This window comes from Lepus europaeus, chromosome 13 (assembly GCF_033115175.1).
Source record: "Lepus europaeus isolate LE1 chromosome 13, mLepTim1.pri, whole genome shotgun sequence".
In the NCBI taxonomy this organism is placed as follows: Eukaryota; Metazoa; Chordata; class Mammalia; order Lagomorpha; family Leporidae; genus Lepus; species Lepus europaeus.
In genome coordinates, this window is record NC_084839.1 from 14,506,384 (window position 1) to 14,515,099 (window position 8,716).

The following is an 8,716-nucleotide window of genomic DNA, read 5'->3' on the forward strand; positions in this document are numbered from 1 at the left end:
GCTCTGAATGTTTAGAGCCAAGGAACTTATATTGTAATCAAAAGATAGTCGTCCAGATAATCTATGTGCTAAAAGGTACAAAAGTCTTTTTCCAAATGTGCATGCCTTGAGTTAGCCCCTTGCAAGGTCCAGGGGTGCCTGGCTTCTTATACTAATAAGACAATGCAAGTAGAAGTAGAATGTTTGTGGATTCAGCCCCTTTGTATGTCCCCAAGTGGACTGTGGGGCACTGGACTCTCCTTAGGTGTAGTTTGTTTGTTCTCCCCCATCTTCTCAAGACAGAAACTTGTGATACATTGACAACAAAGGTACAATGGTGTTTCTCAGTACTCACTAAAGGCTCTTGAGCTCCCAAGGCCTCATGCAGGGAGCTATCGAATGAGAGTTTAGAAGCCCACCCAAAACCCTTCCTTCCCACTCTTGCCAACTTCAATCTTCTCCATAAGTTATTTCCATAGTGTTCTCCTTGGCCTTGATGTTCTCACTGGAACTCCAATCTTTGGAAACGTCTGTGTTGTATCCAGGAATTATCAGATGGCTTCTAGTTATTGCTGTTGCCTCATCTTCGGCCTCAGGCTTCAGCCTGACCACAGAGCTTCCAGCAAACAAATCTATTAGAATGAACCCACCCACAATGAGCCCTCCCAAAGAAAGCAGTCAGCTTGGCCCACATAGGTAAGGGCTTGTTTCTTGAAGCACAGCTCATCCCGCTGGGATTTCCACATCCCTGAATATTTGACACAAGCCTTTCCAAGGGGTCATGTTAAACTCTTCCCCACACTGTCCTTCCATCCTGGGATATGACCCTACAAATCATAGCTCTTAGGAAGACTTTACAAAAAGGTCTTTATTTGAGGATCATGGTTTTCTCTCTCTGCTTTGCCCAGTACATGGGAGCCAGACATCTTTATTCCAAAGCAAGAGGAAGCACAGCCAAGCACTGCATTGGTCCGGGAGTTTTTGAGGAAGCACTCAACCTCTGCCAAAAGTATGAATGCCAGTTGCCAATCTGCTCCATTTCCAGCACACACATTGAACTCCTCAAATCCCTAATTACATCCTGTGGAATCATCACCCTTCCTACCAGCTTGTGTGCCTGCCTCATTTCAAGGAAGTCAGCAGGACCCAGATGCTAACTCTCTAGGAAATGGCTTCCAAGTAAATGGGGAAAAAAAGGAAAGGGAGAAATGTTCTTTTCCAGGAACTCAGAGACCTGAGTTTTGATCACAGTTGTGATGTTAATGTATTCGATGGACATATATTATCTACACCTATTTCCTCAATTCTAAAATGAAGGATTGTTTTTGGCATTTCTGTGGTCCCTTCTGGCCATAAATAGTGCTATGTTAAACAACGAGTTGTCACTTTGTAGGTTCTCACAGTTTCTTTCTGTTCAGAAGCAAGAAAGTAAGGCCTGGGTCTAAGATGAGGAGGGGAAGCTAGCATGGCAAAAGAACGAAACCAGGGAGACAAACAGTAAAGATTCATATTTGTAGGATGTCATTAACTACAATGTATTCCAGGAAACACTACTTCCCTGGAAATTAAACAAGGGCTGCTATCTTTTGTTAAGCTAGTCTATGTTCAAATAAACTTGGAAGATTTTCAATCAGATGACTTTCTTTACTTTGGTTCTTCTCAGAGCATGGAAACCACTTCAGAAAATGTTCATCTAGAGAAGCTATAACCATCAGCAGAGGTGATAGCAAACAGTATGAGAGCCTTGGTATTGGCATCAGAAGTTAGATTGATTTAGTAAATGAATCAGTAATCCCTGTGGAATGCTTCTGCAGGAAGGAAATATATGGGAGCCAATCTCTTCACTCAGTTTTCATTACATGCTTCCTAAGGATTAAGACCTGTACTAGAAAGTATGTGTTTGTAAGCAACTAAGTGTGTGCATATGTGTGTACACGCTGAATTCTGATAGAGAGCAAACGACATGTAGTGAAAGAGTTATTACCTTATTAGTCTTATAATCTAGTTAGATAATTATAGAAAACTATGTTGAGTGCTAATTTAAATGGTCAAAATAATATAAAGTTATGGGTCAGCAAGAGAGTGAGTAGTCAGCAGGACTCAGGCTGGTCTATTAGAAATTCAATTACTATAGACAAGATGATAACATGACCAACGGAACATGTAAGATTTATCTCCATTCATAAGTTCTGAGCTGACAAATATTTCTTAGCATCAATAGTGAGTAATTGGAATTACTACTATAAAGTGTAGAATTACTTTTCTTTGCCTCAAGCCAATTGTAACGTATAGCCATTCCTCACTTCCTCTTTCATGTATAATTCTTCTTACTCTCTTCCAACTCTGCATTATCAATTCTGCTACCTGTCTGTGCATTTTCTGTGATTCATGTAAAGTAATTTCCACTCTGAGCCCCAACTGGTTGCCAGTCTCTCAAGACATCTTAGAAAAATTGTGCATACTTTATTTAGTACATTGCTCTTTTCCATGTGGATTTCCTGATTTCCTGTGCAAGCTATGCTTACGTGCTTAGCAATATCTACCTCTCTCAAACCTGGGTGGGTGGGTGGGGATCGCTGTCTCAAGGGATCACTCATGTGAGAAAATGAGATAGCTGATAATCCACATACTCCCCATTCCTCAGGCTGAAAAGTGTATGCTCTCTTTGGGTAGTGTTTCTTTGGACTAGTGTTTCTTGTGACTTGAGAACTGAGACTTTAATCTGGTAAATCTCAGTGAGTCAGGAAATAGCAGGAAAGAGAAAGGAAGGAAGCCAGCATGCCATGGACAATCACTTTCTATAATAGCTAGTTTCCAAAATGACTCTCCAATAAACCACGCTTCCATGTATTCACATTTTATGGTTCCTTCTCACGGTGAAATTGAGCTAGTCCTGTGTAAGTGGTACAGTGTACCAGAAATGATACTGTGTGACTTCTGAAGCTAGTTCATACAAAGCTTTGAAACTTTTGCCTTGGTCTTTTGGAACAAATACTCTTAAAATGATCACACCATGATTGCATTTCATCTACCAACAGAGGAGGTGAGCCTCTCTGTGGATAGTTTGACTATCAATACCTATCTATCAATAGATAGCTTGACTTCCCTAAAACTATCATGCTGTGAGAAACTCTGGCCACCTGGAGGTGACCTGAAGATGTCAGGATGAGAGCAGGATGCCATGGGACATGAAGAAGCCACAGTGAAGAAGTTGAAAGTAGATCTATCCACACCCATTCAGTGTAATGGCAGGTAGATCAGATACAAATTACCAGATGAAGCCTTCATCAAGTCTTGACCCACGGAGCCATGAGCAAAAGACATTGGTACAAAGCTGCTAAGTTTGGGAATAGCTTTGTGTGCAGCAGTAGAAAACTAGAACACTTGCTTTCACACAATCTAGGAGTTCATTTCAGCTAAAAGAAACCCACAGTACAGAACAGGCTTTGATTATTGACATAAGAAGAAACCAACGTGTAGGTTCAACTGTCTGACAAGAGCAATGATGTCTATAGTTTTCCTAATTGGGAAACTCAATTCCATTGAGAAAAAATATTAGAAAAATTGGACAACCAGCAGTGGATATGATTTGAAGGAGTGGGAGAGAAGAAAAGTTGTTTAGAGTATGATTTAAACAGGTTTGTAACTTCTCCCTGTTCAATTCCTGCAGTAAATCTTTCAGAATGACACTCTGCTGTTCAATTCATAGATCAGGGAACTGAGGCAAGGAGAGTAAATGACCTGCTCAGGTCACAGAGCTGGAATGATCAGCTCTTACAGGGGGTGGAAAGTAGCCTTTGCAAGCCACTGGCTAGGTATTATTCTGAGTTCTGCTTCAAGGCTGATTCTGAAAATTAGAGTTGGTAAAAGCTGAAGGCTGTGGGTAGGGCCAGCACTGCTTCCTAGCTATTGCTTAGGAAAAAGATCGAAAACCAAGCCCCGTATAACCATCCTTGAGCCCTCTATAAGGAAAGTCTTCTGCATATGTACTAGTTGAATATCCCCTGAGCTAGGGCATCAACTATCAGTAATCTTTGAAGCTATGTTTGACTCAGTCAACTCACAGCTGAGTGAAGAAAGCATGCTTGCAAGCAAAGAGCTCTATTGGTGTCAGGAGGGCTACATGAGTGCCATGGAGGAGCTGGACTGAGGAGACCTGGAGCACTGGACTTCAGCCACCCAGCCTGAAGAGATGGATGCCATCTTTCTTGGTGGTGTGGGGGAACCTCCACATTAAGCTCCCTACCCACCATTGTTAGAGGCTTTGTGTTAAACAATCAGAAATGTGTGCCTGCCACACTCTGTCCATTGGAGCTGTCACTGAAGTTTCCAGGACTTTGTAAAAATACAATGCACACATGTGAGGTCTGAGTAGGATGATGAATTCAGAGAGCTGAATTTTCTGTGTGCTTTGAAAATAAGTCCCAAATGAAAACACCTGAAACATTGGTGGGAAGTTTAATACTTCATTTTCATCCTTCTTTCAAAGCACTCTTCACACTCCACTGAACAGGCTGAAAATCTTCCATTTTAGGTAGCTTTGTGGATGCTCTTGTTTACCCCAAACTCCTTTCAGAGAAGAGCTTTTACTGCTGCTGGTCCTGATTGCTAAGCCCAGGCATAAAGAACTAAATAGGAAACTGCTATCCCCTTCTACCCAGGCTCCCCTCTCCATATTTCTCCTCCTCCCTGTCACTCTCCTTGTTTCTCTCTGTGTCTGTCTTCATTTCCCTGTCCCTGTCTCTCCTTCTTTTTCTGTTGTTTTTTTTTTTTTTAACCATGTATCTTCAACCTCCCTCTCTTGCTCTGCCTTTTAAAATGTATTAAAATGGAATGTGAAAGAATTCCCTTTCGGTGTCAGTTGCTGAAGTCAAATTGACTCCAATCTTCTTACTAAGCCTCTCTCCACACACATATACACACACTGCATACACATTTGCAAACACATGCATTCCAATACACAACATTTGCATGCACTGGCAGCACGCTCTTCTCTCTTCTCCATTTGCTCTCTCTTTGCTCTTTAACCTCCCAAGAGGGAGAAGTCTCTTCTTCCAGGTTCTGCCCGTGCCCTAACTTTTGCAAACAATGCTCCCTAAGCCTCTAGCTCATGGACGCTTCTTCCTTGGGACTCTTTTAGCTTTGATTTCTGTATCAAGTATGTCGGCATGAAACTAAGCACTGTGTACTCTCATAATACTTTTATTCCCAAGATTCGATGCTTCTTCAGACTCACACATTCTCTCTGTTACAGATTGTAACACTCGTATGCTCTTAGGGAAATGCTTGTCAAAACCATAATACTACCTCATCCCAGTTAGAAGGGCTACTATCAAGATAAGAAGTAACAACTGCTGATGAAGATGTGGAGAACAAGGGAACTCTTATACAATGTTGGTGGGAATGTAAATTAGAACAGTCACCATAGAAAATAATAGGGCGATTACAAAAAATACCAGAAATAGAACTATGATCCAATAACCCTACTCCTGGCTATATGTTCAAAAGACATAAAAATCATCATATCAAAGTGGTAAACTGCACCACCATGTTTATTGTATTCAAAATAGCCAAGATATGGAATCAATCAAGGTGTGTGTTAGTAGATGAATGGATAAAAAATGTAGCATGTATCCACAATGGAATATTATTGGGCCATACAGGAAATGGATTCCTTTCATTGGCAACAAAATAGATGGAACTGAAGGACATCATGTTAAAAAGAATAAGCTAGGGCCAGTGCTGTAGTGTAGTGGGTTAAGCCATAGTCTGCAGCACCAGCACCTCATATGGGCTCTGGTTTGTGTCCCAGCTGCTCCACTTCTGACCCAGCTCCCTCCTAATGCACCTGGGGAAGTAACAGAATATGGCCCAAGTGCTTGAGCCCCTGCACCCATGTCAGAGACCCATATGAGGCTTCTGGGTCCTGGATTAGGCCTAGCCCAGCCCTAGGCATTGTGGCCATTTTCAGGGATGAACCATTGCATGTAATATTTCTCTCTTTCTCATCCTCTCTCTCTCTGCAATTCTGACTTTCAAATAAATATTTTTAAAAAATGAAAAAAGCCAGACATAGAAAGGCAAGCACTGAGTGCTTTTCTTTATATGTGGAAGCTAAAAGAATTTAATGTGAACATGGAATAGTAATTCTAGAGACTGAGAGAAATGAGAAGGAGAATAGAGGGAGGTTTGACAGTAGGTACCAAATCAGTTAAATGGAAGGAATACATCCCTACTGTTACACAACATAGTGGATTGGCTGTAGCTCACAATAACCTAGTAAATATTTTCTGATCAAACAAAACAAAGGAGCTCTAAGATGTCAGCCTTAGAAGGTCAAAGAGAGGGAAGTGTTGGTCATATTGATTAAATCAGTATGATGGTATACGTGCATTTAAATGTTGCACAGTACCAATAAATGTTTACATTTATTGTTAATTTAAAAAAAAAAAAAAAGCAGAACCTCGAATGGCTGCCTGTGGCTGTGGGCAGCATTCTTAAACCCCTCCAGTAAGCACTCAACCACAAGACAGAATGAATGAAAACTCTTGATTATTTAGAGGGAAAGCCCAAATGCCCCCTCCCAATCAACTTCCTCAACATCTCATGATTTCACTTTCATAATACAAGTAAGTTTTATATTATAATGTATAATAAAGCTTTAAGTAAGTCTGTAGAGGTGAACCCAAATGCACAACATTTGAAAAGATAGAAAATATCTTCTCACAGTACGATAAGGGCAGAAAGCGGCAGCCTTCATGGAGGCTACACCAGTGATCTACATGGCACTGTTCTATGGCTCCAGGTTACCTTTCACCTTCATGACAAGACCAAACTCTGTATCATGGCATCAGGACCGTGGGTGACTTGGCCACTACTCATCTCTCCAACATTATCTTCCAGACTCCAGACTGCTCTCTCCATCCCTGTGCACACTCTGCCACAGGCATGAGGATCTTCATGCAATGCTCTACACACACATGACATTCAGTTCCTCATGATATGCTCTCCCTGCATATTCTCCCATCAGCCTCCCTGAATGACTAAACCTCAAGTCATTCAGGGAACACTCTTCCAGAAAGTTCTGGTGAGCTTACCATGCACTGAGTGTCATTCTGAACACTTCTACCTCATCTACCATGATGCCTCTCACATAATTTAGCTCAGTTGCTAGAAAAGAAAGAATTTTTAAAGCTCCTCACTTAATAAGGAACAGGTAGAGTTCAGAACTAATTGATTTTATTTATTTTTGTGTGTTTTTTAACTTTTATTTAATAAATATAAATTTTCAAAGTTCAGATTTTGGATAACAGTTGCTTCCCCCACCATAACTTCCCTCCCACCCGCAACCCTCCCATCTCCCACTCCCTCTCCCATCCCATTCACATCAAGATTCATTTTCAATTATCTTTATATAGAGAAGATCAATTTAGTATATATTAAGTAAAGATTTTAACAGTTTGTACCCACACAGAAACACAAAGTGTAAAATACTGTTTTAGTACTAGTTATAGCATCACTTCACATTGGACAACACATTAAGGACAGAGATCCTACATGGGGGGTAAGTGCACAGTGACTCCTGTTGTTAACTTAACAATTGACACTCTTGTTTATGGCATCAGTAATCTCCCTAGGCTCTTGTCATGAGTTGCCAAGGCTATGGAAGCCTTTTGAGTTCTCCGACTCCAATCTTATTTAGACAAGGTCATAGTCAAAGTGGAAGTTCTCTCCTCCCTTCAGAGAAAGGTACCTCCTTCTTTGATGGCCCATTCTTTCCACTGGGATCTCACTCACAGAGATCTTTCATTTAGTTTTTTTTTCTTTTTTTTTTTCCAGAGTGTCTTGGCTTTCCATGCCTGAAATACTCTCATGGGCTTTTTAGCCAGATCCGAATGCCTTAAGGACTGATTCTGAGGCCAGAGTGCTGTTTAGGACATCTGCCATTCTATGAGTCTGCTGTGTACCCTACTTCCCATGTTGAATCATTCTCTCCTTTTTGATTCTATCAGTTAGTATTAGCAGACACTAGTCTTGTTTATGCGATCCCTTTGATTCTTAATCCTTTCATTATGATCAATTGTGAACTGAAACTGATCACTTGGACTAGTGAGATGGCATTGGTACATGCCACCTTGATAGGATTGAATTGGAATCCCCAGGCACGTTTCTAACTCTACTGTTTGGGGCAAGTCTGATTGAGCATGTGCCAAACTGTACATCTCCTCCCTCTCTTATTCCCACTCTTATATTTAACAGGGATCACTTTTCAGTTAAATTTAAACACCTAAGAATAATTGTGTGTTAATTAAAGACAGAACTAATTGATTTTAGCAGTAATGACTTATAGGTTTCGTTAGAAAGGTTGGCATGTTTTAAATGATGATTGAAATTGACAGAAATCCCTTCACTCCTTAACAAATGAAACACTGCAGTCTGAAAAAAAGAAAAAGAAAGAAAGCTTGGCCTGCAAAAATTTGCACACATGAAAATGGTTTTCATTTTCAGCTTTTCATGCCAAATGTGAAGTGGGAATTGTCACAGAATATGAAGTGGAAAATCATTTGATTTATTTTAATGCTTTGTTGCAAGGAGGGAAATGCACAGGATTGGTATATGGCAGTTCCTCTAAGATGCATGATGCAACCTGGGACATCTAGAGCTAGTCCTGGGAACTCTCCTGGTCTCTCTCCCAGTGTCGCTGTCAGCCTAGAAATCATCTCCTGTTCTCTCCTGT

General features: G+C 40.8%; 1 non-coding gene across 1 annotated transcript; it reads left to right on the forward strand.

Annotated features, from left to right (window-relative positions):
* The first annotated feature begins 8,352 nt into the window (after positions 1 to 8,352).
* LOC133773087 (small nucleolar RNA SNORD101) lies at positions 8,353 to 8,424 on the forward strand. The gene has a single exon (XR_009867873.1). It is a non-coding gene; the product is annotated as a small nucleolar RNA SNORD101 (small nucleolar RNA).
* Positions 8,425 to 8,716: the final 292 nt, after the last annotated feature.